Here is a 12,901-nt window from a genome sequence, read left to right on the forward strand (position 1 = left end):
ATGAACTTATCATGAGGTTATAATATCGCAGCTTTGCTCATTGACAATAAAACATGAATCACGCATGCCTGCATTGCTGCATATACATGATTAACAAAATCCCAAACTCCTATCGAATCGATGTGACCAATAGATTGCCCGATAGTCTGTGTGGAAAACATGCACCCACAAGTCACATGCAATTCACTTTCATTGTGTAAAAGTAATTGACATATTCCAATAATTCAGTCATCCCTTTATATTTATTAGTCATGATCAGGAATCTTTACTAATGATCGAGGAAAAGTTTAACACTACTCTTCTAATTGACGATAGAATATGAATATCTTGCTAAACGTACTATATATATTGTTTTCGTTTTCTTATTTTTAGGTAAGTGGTGACAATAGCATATGTGATAAACTGATAAATGTGCTTTGTTTTCAATCACTTCGTACGTGTCTGTGGATTTTGAATGAATTAGTGCATATGCATGCATGATTTCAACTTTCAAACACTCAAAACGCTTGATATCAACACATATAGCGCTCCTTTTAGTCCTTTCATAATTTACATTCGTACATCGAAATTGATATGCATTTCTTCCTTTCGATGGAAAAGACGGAGATCATGCATGCAAATTTGTGTGGGTATGTGCATGTGCTCAAAAATTCTTTGAGCCGACCAAAACTTGTACGCAGTGACGCTATTAAATTATTGGTTGACAAATTAGCTAGATTAGATAGAATCATAGAAAAACTTGTCCTGGCTTACTTGTTACGTACATGCGCATATTCATACAATGTTTTTTAAATTAGAACATATGCACACAATGTTGCTGTAGAACGCATAGAATAGAGATGAAACTGAAGCTGCTAATAGCCTAATATCATTGATTATTACTCTCATGAATATTACTAGTCGATCAGGTTTCGGCCATTGTTCTTCGTCGAGCATCATTGATTAACAAACTCTTATGAAAATTACTAGTCGATCAGCCATTGTTTTTCATCGAGTTCCTACTGTTTACAAAACACTATCAACGATCAAGATGACATTAGTACGTTATATGAAGTAGGCAGCATACAATCAATCAGTTTTATACCACGTATATATACATAGGAAAAAGTTTTTGCGTCATAGTATGACAGTAAATCCGGCGTCACAATCTCATGTGACATGTTACGTCACCTTGCAATATCAGTAATTATAATAATCACAAATAATTATATCTTTGTTAATCTAACGATTCTAGATTATTATTAAAAAATTATAATTCTTTTTTATATCATTTATTAAAAGACAATCATATACATACTATATAGATATATATGTGTGTGTGTGGGGGGGTGCCTATATGGTAGTTGTATTAATTAATTATAGTCATTAATTAATCGTAAATATAAATTAATTAAATAAGAAAGTCATGAATCTTGACATATTTGTCACTAGAAAGATTACCATCAACATAATTGTATTAAATATGGTATTAATTAAGATATGTATATTATAGGAAAAATAACATTTGTTACATTACATATCCCCTTAAATCGATTGTACCTTAATAAAAGAATATTCAGTTTTAGAAAAAAACCAAAAGAATATTACCAAAAGTTTTCATCTAAATATAAATGTTGTAGTTACCTTACATCGTCTGAAATTTAAAAATAAATATATTTTGTGCATATATATATATATATATCGCGCATGCACACACATATTTGAAGCATATTTTCGTAAATATTAATTTTTTAATTGTATTTTAGAAGCATTATTGTGATAAAAATAAGAAATGATAATAAAAAACAAAAATAATAATAATTTAGAACTGTTGGATTAACAAAGATATGATTGTCTTTTCATTTAAAATGATTTTTTTATATAATTTTAATTATTGATGTGATAACGTGACGGGACATGTCACGTAGAATTGCAGCGCCGGATTTAATGTCATATTATGGCGCCCTAACACTCCTCATATACATAATATGCACAATGATGAAAGCAATACTCGATCATAACAAAGGGACTTACCGGGAACATATACAAATGGAACCACCGTCAACCACGTCTATGGAATGCGACTGGTAATGGATTTCATTAAAATCTTTATCTTAAGAGATAAAAGTAAAATAAAAACTAGGAGCAGAAAAATCTTTATCAGATGAAATCCAATCATAGTAGTTCTATACTTCGAATCTTCGATGATGTGATAAAGGAGCAGAAAAATGAAAGCAGCTCATTGTGCTGTGGACGTCGATCACTGCAGATGGGGAAATCATCCCTAAGTAAAGACATGATCGATCAAGTAAAAGGGTAGCTTCTTAACTATAATGGTTTTTGGGCTAATATTCGTTTAGTCCCTGTATTTTTTACATGTCGTCTATTTAGTCTATGAAGTTACACTTTTATTTATATAGTCTTCAAACTTGTAATTTTTAATTTAAAATGTATGTTCCGTCAATTTAATCGTTAACGTAATGAGGTGACAGTTAAGGATCATAAAAGGGTAAAATGACATGGATATGAACAATGTGACGTACTCGTGATACTACCTGAACGTTCAAAGGACTCTTACCGCACGATGTGATGTGTTATCAGAAGGCTGGTAATTGCTAACATTGCCTTGATGAAATGATATTTCTTGCATCTAATCGATAATATGTCCCTGATTACTTTTCCTTTCTCTTTCAATCTCTCCTTCTTATCTGTTATCTTCTTTTGTTCTCCGGCCATTTAATAAGATTTGAACATATCGGAGCTAGTGTCCAGAGAACTCATTTAAAAACCATGGCCTAACTCCTAGCTTCAAGAAATTTGACAAAAAGAATTGATCGAGACGTAAACAACTAGCTTTGATTGAGCCAAAAAGAATACCAAACCGAATTTGCAAACTTGATTGTCATGCTTTTTGTATCTTAACATATTAGTCAGTATGTAGTCGAAAGTGTCTTTTTCTAATAGTTTGTTCACTACTCCATGGTTTATCAAAGCAATTTCCACTAATCTATGAGCCACACTGCTTGTTTCATAATACATGTGTCGTAATTGAAAAGAATAAATAGCACTTGTATACCTCTTACAATCCTCAATAATCGACCCACATCGGATAGTTAATCTTCATCCATAAGACTTTGACAAGTAAAGCACAAATTTGAGTGGAACTTGCATGATGTCAGAAAAGGCATCGTAGTCATTGATGAAAATCATTGCACCCTGAAAACACCACGGTTCTCCTTTCTTGACCCAATTCTGATTACGTTCGTTGTTGAACATAAAAAATGAATCGATCACTCCTCTCTACTACCAATCCTGGGACCAAAGTTCTCCACATCGAGCGCACCGCGCTTCAGAAGGAGTCGAAGACGACAACGTACCTTCACCATGTTCAAGTACCCAACAAGGTAAAATCTTGTTGCCACAAAACCCTTTGAAGGACATCGGCAATTGCCGTGGTCCACCAGTTCCTCCCCCTTGTTCAGAATAAAAGTCGACGTACGTAGAACCTGATTTCTTTAAAACCAAAGTTATACCAAACTAGTCCTTACTGGGTTAAATGTGGTTGATTTTATAACATAAGGTTAATCGGTTAGCTATAGAGCTGTAGAGCATTTTATGCTTGCTAAAGTTGAATGTGTTGGGTGTTGGGACATAGAAATATCGGCCCAAATTCAATTTCTGCAATCAAATTACCTTGCATTGGGTTTGAGAGTAATGATAGGTGACCCATACTTTTGTGAACCATCGAGAGCCCATCTTATGTGGCAAATGATGTGGTATAGCACTATAGCCAATTCATCGTCTTAATTTCTGATTTTTATAAAATTATTTAAAAAATCTTAATTTATCTTCTAAAGTCTAAACTTTAACTGTTTCTGATAATATATCATATAATCTGAGGAATGTATTTGTGAACCTTTTTTTCATCTCTAACACTCAACCTTCTCAGATGTCAACTTTCTTAACTCCTCTTTAATTAATTGATCAACACCTTCGATCTCATTCCTATTTCATTTTTCTTACAAGCATGATCGATAGAAGCGAGGATTAGTTCTTTTCCTCTTGAGTATGAAATTAGGGTTAAGGAGAGAGCGAATTTGATTTATAGAAATTGCTATATGTAGGCATTAACCCTCTTCTCAATTGATCAAAATGTTGTCTCATCTAATTTCGTTTTCCTCACAATAATCATTCACTGATGTTCTTCCTATTAATCTAATAAGAAATTATTTTCTTGACAAATATCATATTTAGAATTAGGGTTTAGGGGGAGTGAAATAGATTCATAGAAATTGATGAGATAATTCAAAAGGAGGATGGGGGAGAAGAAGAGGGTTGTTGTTGAAGAGGAAGTTGGAAAGATGTTTAATTGAAGAGATCGTGAGTCAAGCATAGAGACAATGGAGGAGGATGAAGTACACACATGAAACCACGATGAAGATAAATTCAAATAAAATAAACAGAAAATTGAAATTGAGCAAATAAGACAAATACTAGAAATTAAGATTTGATAACATACTATGCCACATCATTTGTCACATTAAATCGACTCTAGGTGGTTCACTAAAATATGAGTCACCTAGCATTTCTCTTGGTTTTAAGAGTGTAAGGGTAGCCAATAAATGAATGGAAGAAGAGGAACTGTCTATGAGTGATGGATCATAGTTTATATATGCATGCTATAATTATAGAACTGCAAAATCTGCAATGCAGGCAAAACATCTTGCGATCAATAATGTTGCATGAAGCCTATTACAAAAGACAATTCTGCCAGTTTTTTCTGCTCAAACTTCCATTTTCAGAGTCTGCTGCAGAAAGTACGTGCAAACCCATTGGCCCATTGCCCCAATCACTCATCGTCTTTTTTACAAAAATGAAATCAATGAGCTCGTTTTTCATTCAAGACAAACACAAAGGTGCAATTAGGGTGGACACGGTCCATTCAGTTCAGTTTTAGATCAAACTTATAATTCAACTTAAATTTTAAATTCAGTTCGGTTTGGTTTTTTTATTTTAGAGACTGTGACCACAACCCAACCCAACTCGTACGGTTCGGTTCGGTTCGGTTTTTTTTTTCGATTTTACCCGTATATAAAATACGTAATATTATATATTAATTTTAAAAATACAAAATTTAACATAAAGATGAAAACTAATGGTCTAATGATTATTCCATACCTAATTGATTTATGTCTCATTATTTAGCCCGCGGATCCGAAAAGCTCACAGAGCCCCACAAGCCCGATAGCCTTTTACCCGAAAACAATACTAATATCTCATAAGAGAAGACACATTACCAAAATGCGAACACCAAAAGCCGTTTGCATATATGAAATCACCTAATTTTTGTCACCGATTGTGTGCAGTCGGACCAAAAAAACATATTTGGCACAACCCCGGTCAATGAGGATTTTAATATGTCAAAACACCTTTTTTTTAACCATAGGTACGGACGGTTAATCAATATCCAAAACGGACGAAATTTTTACGGGTTCCCTACATATATATACTGATCACATCTGCTGGTGTCGATCGACCATATTTCAAACTGGAGTTTTTGATCGCCGAAGTGTCCACTAATGTATCATAACCTTTATATTAGGTTTATAATAAAACTATCGCATTATAAAGCGACTATATGAAGGAAAATTCTCGGGATCGATTGATACTATCTGATATCATCGGTATATATATTTAGTGACCTTGTAAAAATTTCATCCAATTCGGACCTCGTTTAACCGTCGGAATTTACGGTAAACCGAAAACACAACTAATTTGTCCTAAGGGATGATCCATTACAAAGGTGCGAACGCCGAAAAGCCGTTTGCATATCTGAAATCACCTAATTTTTGTTACCTATCGTGCGCGGTCACACTAAAGAAATCTATTTGGCAAAACCCCTGTCAATGAGGTTTTATTATGTGAAAACGCCTTTTTTTTTGTTGACCGTAGGTATGAACGGTCAAACCATGTCCAAAACGGACGAAATTTTTATGGTGTCCCTAAATATATATACCGATCACATCTGCTGGTGTCGATCGACCATATTTTGAATTAGAGTTTGCGATCGCCTAAGTGTCAACTAATGTATCATAACCTTTATATTAGGTTTAAAATAAAACTATCGCATTATGAAGCGACTATATGAAGGAAATTTCTAGGGATCGATCGAAATCAGGCGATGTGATCGGTATATATATATATTTAGTGACCATATAAAAATTTCATCCAATTCGGACCTCGTTTTACCGTTGGAATTTTTGGTAAATTGAAAACACCACTAATATACCATAAGGGATGACATATTACAAATATGCGAACGCCGAAAACCGTTTGCATATCTGAAATTACCTAAATTTTGTTACCTATCGTGCACGGTCGCACTGAAGAAATCTATTTGGCAAACCCCGGTCAATGGAGTTTCAATATGTCAAAACGCCTCTTTTTTAGTTAACCGTTGGTACGAACGGTCAAACCATGTCCAAAACGGACGAAATTTTTACGGGGTCCTTAAATATATATACTGATCACATCTGCTGGTATCGATCGACTATATTTCGAATTTGAGTTGGTGATCGCCTAATTGTCAACTAATGTATCATAACATTTTTATATTAGGTTTAAAATAAAACTATCGCATTATGAAGCGACTATATGAAGGAAACTTCTAGTGATCGATCAACACCAGCCGATGTAATAGGTATATATATTTAGTGACCCTATAAATATTTCATCCAATTCGGACCTCGTTTGACTGTCATAATTTTCGGTAAATCGAAAACACCACTAATATGCCATAAGGGATGACCTATTACAAATATGTGAACGCCGAAAGCCGTTTGCATATCTGAAAATCACATAATTTTTTTAACCTATCGTGTGCGGTCGCACTGAAGAAATCTATTTGGCAAAGCTTCGGTCAATAGAGTTTCAATATGTCAAAACGCCTCTTTTTTAGTTAACCGTAGGTACGAACGGTCAAATCATGTCCAAAACGGACAGAATTTTTACGGAGTCCCTAAATATATATACCGATCATATCTACTAGTGTCGATTGACCATATTTCGAATTAGAGTTGGTAATCGCCGAAGTGTCAATTAATGTATCATAACCTTTATATTAAGTTTAAAATAAAACTATCGCATTATGAAGCGACTATATGAAGGAAACTTTTAGGGATCGATCGACACCAACCGACGTAATCGGTATATATATTTAGTGACCCTATAAAAATTTCATCCAATTCAGACCTCGTTTGACCGTCGGAATTTTCGGTAAATTGAAAACACCACTAATATGACCTAAGGGAAGACCTATTACAAATATGCGAACGCCGAAAGCCGTTTGCATATCTGAAAATCACCTAATTTTTGTTACCTATCGTGCGTGGTTGCATTGAAGAAATCTATTTGGCAAAGCCCCGGTCAATGAGGTTTGAATATGTCAAAACGCCTCTGTTTTGGTTGACCGTAGGTACGGACGGTCAAATCATGTTCAAAACGGATGAAATTTTTACAGGGTCCCTAAATATATATATCTATCACATCTATTGGTGTCGATCGACAATATTTCGAAATTAGAATTTATTTGTGACTTTTTAAGGATGTTTTCTAATAATTATTTTATTGTTTCAAACCCTTAAATTAGAGTATTATATTTTTTTTTCTAGTACAAGCCCGGAAGGCCCGGTCTGTAAAAGTTGGCGATCGCCTAAGTGTCAACTAATGTCTCATGTGAGCCGTTATTGATACTTATTCGCTGAGAATATGGAACATTAATAGAATCATTGATTAGATAATTCAATTTTTAGAGTGATGGTACAGAAAGAAACGATGGAAAATGGAGATCGAAGGAAGAGGCAGGAGGGAGGAGTTATATGGACTGGTTTTCCGGAATGAAGTAAACTTTTACTATAGTGCTAAACTAATGAGTGAGGAATTTGAAAGAGAGAGGGTCATAAGTTTTTTTGTCTGAGATATGAGAGAGACTGCAAGATTGATTAGATCAATTAAGTTTATGTTGGCTTTAGTTTTACTTTTAAAAAAAAAATAATTAAAGTAAAAATATACCAAAACGATGACGTTGACCGTTGACTTCGAGTTATTTAGGTCGGTTCGGTTTTGTTCGGTTTATGAGGAACTAAACTTAAAACCCAACCAAAACATAATCGGTTCGGTTCGGTTTTTTTATTCGGTTCGGTTTTTTTTCGATTTTTGGTTTTTTTTTTTCGAATTCAGTTTAGGTTCGGATATGATTTTTTTTCGGGTTTTGGGTCTCCGTGTCCACCCCTAGCTGCAATATGATCATGGAAATAACTAAGACTTTACTTTTCCCTTGGCTTCCCTAATTAAGTTAAGCATTTCAACAAGAAATAACCCAAATGCTCAGTGAGGAGAAATATTATGTGTATGGTGGATTGTTCAATGTAATACGTATACGGAGAGCTATAAATCTCTTTTCTTTTTCTAATCGCCGAAATATCACTTAATTTTTCTTTTGTTACAACTTAGTTTTTTCTAGTTTTCGCTAAAAACATTCTTGATTTTGAAACGATGCACCTTTTTATTATAACGTAGGACAATTTAATGATCTGCCAAACTCAATCGCTCCTTCGCAGTTAGTGATATTATTTCATGGCTTGACCAGTTGGCCCTGAGGACATGCATAATTGAGTATTCTATACAAAATTTTCACCTAGACTAGCAGGAGGAATATGATTGAAGCTGAATGAAAAACCAGCTTTTTAGGTGAATAATACATGTACTATGTGATAACATTCATATATTTGTCGAACAAGCTATATAAGGACCTGAACGGTATCACGAGTGATATGAAAACATGATATGGTTGTGGATGTAGGGCAAAGCCCTTATGAGAGGAAAATGACCCCCTTTCAGTACTTCATGGAGCAATTTCGTATCTCTGCTGAATTATTTCTTTTTCTTTACTTCTACTCTTGTGATCGAGTTGTATACTTGTAGATTGTACAGGTACTGATATATGTAGACATCAGAAAATGAGTAACACTTCTAATATTTTTCGCACCATGCTGGCCTTTTATTGTAGGGAATGCCTTTAATTTGGATAATGTTTTCGAATTTTTCCATGCAGATCTTACCGCGTGGCGTATTTTACGTCTTTTTGAAGAAATTGCATGAACTTGAATTATAATTGACCTGTTTTAGTAACAAATTTGAAATCCTTAATTCATTTTTTTAGAGTACGTTGATACCTATGACAAAGTTACAATTGTCATTTGAACAAGACACACTATACAAGTATACAACTGCATGTCCTTATGTACGTAGGTCACAATAACTACCATTGCAGCACATTTTGGTGCAATTTGCATCACTCTGTCTGCTAAATCACAGCATTTAGCATCATCAGAATCAAATGCGAACTAGGAAGTAAAAAAAAACGAAACAAGAAATATGGATTTTTATTTTCTAATTTTAAGTTTGAGAAAAAACAAATGCTCTGAAATAAATATTGAAAATCAGATACCATGCATGTTGCTGGTTTTGAGAACAAGATCAAACTCCCAGGAGGGTTTGGGTTGCAGATCGAGCATTCAGCAAAGCAACGCAGTACTTATTGTCGATTGGCGATGGCTGGCTGAGCTAGCTGGAGATGGTGCTAGGTTTTAGGGTTTTGGGACAAGAAAGGCCCAGCTGCATTTAATGGATCTGCCTTGGTCACTGATTTCTTCTTAATTTGTCGATCTTCACTTATTGATTTTGTTTCCATTTGGAACCAGTTTCAAATTTCGAATTCTAAGGAATTTCCGAAAACGATAACGGACATGATTCGAGTATCCGACATACTAGAATATGAGTCTAGCAAAAAGTTGCTCGCGTTTGTGAAGTTGATAACAAAGTTTACTTCTCAAAAAGTATGTGAGAATGAATTTTCTTTGAAATAACACTAGTTGGTTTGTATATATATCCGAACGCTACATATTAACATACAATTTCTCTAAAATAGACTTTATGTTGTGATCAAATTCAAATTTGTTTATCAAGAGATTAGAGATAGAACCCACTTACCCGAATATCATTGGATTTTGATCACATACAATAGTACTATCAAGTTCACTCCATTTTACTACATTCATACTAAATTACCAGTTTATAACTTATGGAGATGAAAAATCCACAACCTCAAACTGCACTGCAGGTTGCTCCTGAAATATTCAAAGCTTGAAATGATTACTGGTCCCCTTCGATTTCATCAGAGAATAGGGAAAGGAAAACTCAGTACCATATTGAATAATCAAATGGTCCCGAAATACCCAGAATACAATGTAATTTCAAATATTTTTTTAAAAAACTTGCTATCCCGAAGTCCTTAACTTGTTCTATCTTTTGGCAAATAAGATATGCAATCTTCATGCAGATTGAGGGTCTTTGTCCCTATGCTCTGTTCCCAGTTGCATAGGGAATAGGGCGTTTGTGTATAGAATTTAGAGAAGAATACAAGAAGACCTTTTTGACGTGCATGGTGCAAATCTTCCTTACTATAATCGGTTCGCTCTAACTTGTAATGCAGTTGCTTGATTTTAAAATTATACTATGTAGTCTGAAGTATGAACCCAACAAAGAGTATACCAACTTAGCCTATTTGTTGAGACTTGAGAAGTGTGTGCTAAGCATTCTTCAACACAATTATATACTTAATTCACATCTAACGGTTGACAACATATATTATTTTTTTGACTCCACTCATAAAATAATATCGACCGTCAGATGTGGGATGTATAACATATATTGATATATACTAGAATTTTTCTTGTGTTGGACCCTAAACCGATTTTACCCACGAGAACTCAGCTCGATGGCGGCTTAAAATGTTCAAGCTAAGCTGGATGTGTAGTCTTACAACGATATCGTTATGTGAACTGTAAGACGGCGAATGAATTGCTCAATCAACAACTCGATCATGGAAATGAATGTTTGAGTAATGAATATTGGTAGTGTGTCATAAATTGTAGATGCAACACGGCATTGATGTTGATAACAACAGACAATGCTCGTAGTCACATGTGCCCGAGAGTACAACAGGCAATCAAATATCCACTCCAACGTTATATACTCCTTACGCCTTCTTAACCACCTCTCTAAATTCCTGAGTGTTGGCGGTTGCCGTGGCATATTCCAACCACATGAAAAAAAAAACAGTATTTTCAGTGAAAATGCATCTTTTTCTCAATAGAAGAAGAACACTAATGTATGTCTGTCAAAAATAGTTGAAGCTATCCGAAACTGAATTAGAAGAGAAACCATCGAAAATGCCCGGCGACCTTAATCCATCAAAATCACAATTACATTCACATTATACATCTATTATCTTTTTAAAAGTCTATACACTTTTTTTTTATATTTTCAATAAACTATTAACATAATTCATATAAAAAGTTAATCCTCATTTTGATCATAAGGTTGAACCGTACGAGTTATCGGTTTGGCCTGACCAACGTTGTTTACCAATGTAGCTCATTTTTGTTACAGAATTACAATTAAAAGCTTGGACACAGATGATAATAATTGCATAATTTGCCACATTCATAGTTGTAAATTGTATATTTTTCAACCGATCGAGCATAATAATACATGAACTCACAAAAAAAAGGACTCAAATAATTGAGAGGTACAAGAATACTTGAGCCAACACGTTGCCATACCATTTGCCCCGTTTCTCATTCCCGAAAATCCGAAATAGAATAACCTAAACCGAAGAAGGGTCTTCATGTGGTTCAACAAACACACCTTAGAATCCCAACCAAATTTGTCATTAACAATTAACTCATGTAATAATCTCGATTCCTCGACACAAATAATAATTAACAATGTCCGTTATATTGGACAGGATCCGGATTACGGGGCACCAGTGGCCGAGGGTACCGGAGGGGGCCGCCGCAGAGAAACGACGTCGTTGGGTCGCCGTCTCATGCAATGCAGCGAGAGGCGGGTCCACAGGCGTTAAAAGTGATTGCCGTGAGAGATCGTTAAGTGCATGGGGAAGCGTGTCCGTCCGGCGAGGGTGACAGGAAATATGGTATGATAGATGAGATGAGGTGCGGTGGGATCAGATGGGTCACCGGCAACAGTGACAAACCCTCCGCCAAAACGTGACCTGTCCCTTCGTTTGTGGGGCCACCTGCCACTGTGCCTCTTGCATTTATGGCCGGGTTTTATTTCTTTATTTTAGGGAAGATAATTTGAATGGGGGAAGATGGAGTTACGATCATGCCCTGTGACTTGTTTGTAATCCCCGGCTTGACACGTGTGGACAGGAGATTAACACTTTCTTCTTTTCTCTTTATTACTTTGTTTGATTAATCAAGTTTTCATTATCGCCCTAGATTTAGTGTAGTTATTATGTGGGTTCGGAAGTTGTTATTGTCGAAAGTCTCTCAATTAATGGCAAGAATAGACTATGAGGAAGGAAAAGAGGGCGTTTATTAATATACTTGACTTGCGATGTAAACTAATGGAAGAGATGCAGGGAATGAGAATTATTTAAGAGAACATTAAGGTTTTTATCTAAATGGTTGAATTCATTTATAATAAAAATTAAATAAATTATTCATAAAAAAACCTACGTTATAGTTTCACGCTCAAGATACTACGTATTTGATCACAAATTGGTAGAACATGAGGTTGGTTTAGATGAGTCATGTTGTTCCGGTCCCAAACACGCGATAATTGATCATCATTTTATTAATTTAGTGATCTAATGACATGAAATCAAGTAATTTATAGAAGTTTAACTGATAGTCAAAAAATGAGGGAATATCAAACACTTTCCCTTTACGTTTCCTCAAATCACACTAATCACCTTTAATTCAAAACAAACTAGTCCTTTTCCCCATCCTTTAATTTAAATTCGCCACAAAGTGTAATAAATCAAGTTTTACAT

The sequence above is a fragment of the Argentina anserina genome, chromosome 6 (assembly GCF_933775445.1).
Source record: "Argentina anserina chromosome 6, drPotAnse1.1, whole genome shotgun sequence".
NCBI classification, from domain to species: domain Eukaryota; kingdom Viridiplantae; phylum Streptophyta; class Magnoliopsida; order Rosales; family Rosaceae; genus Argentina; species Argentina anserina.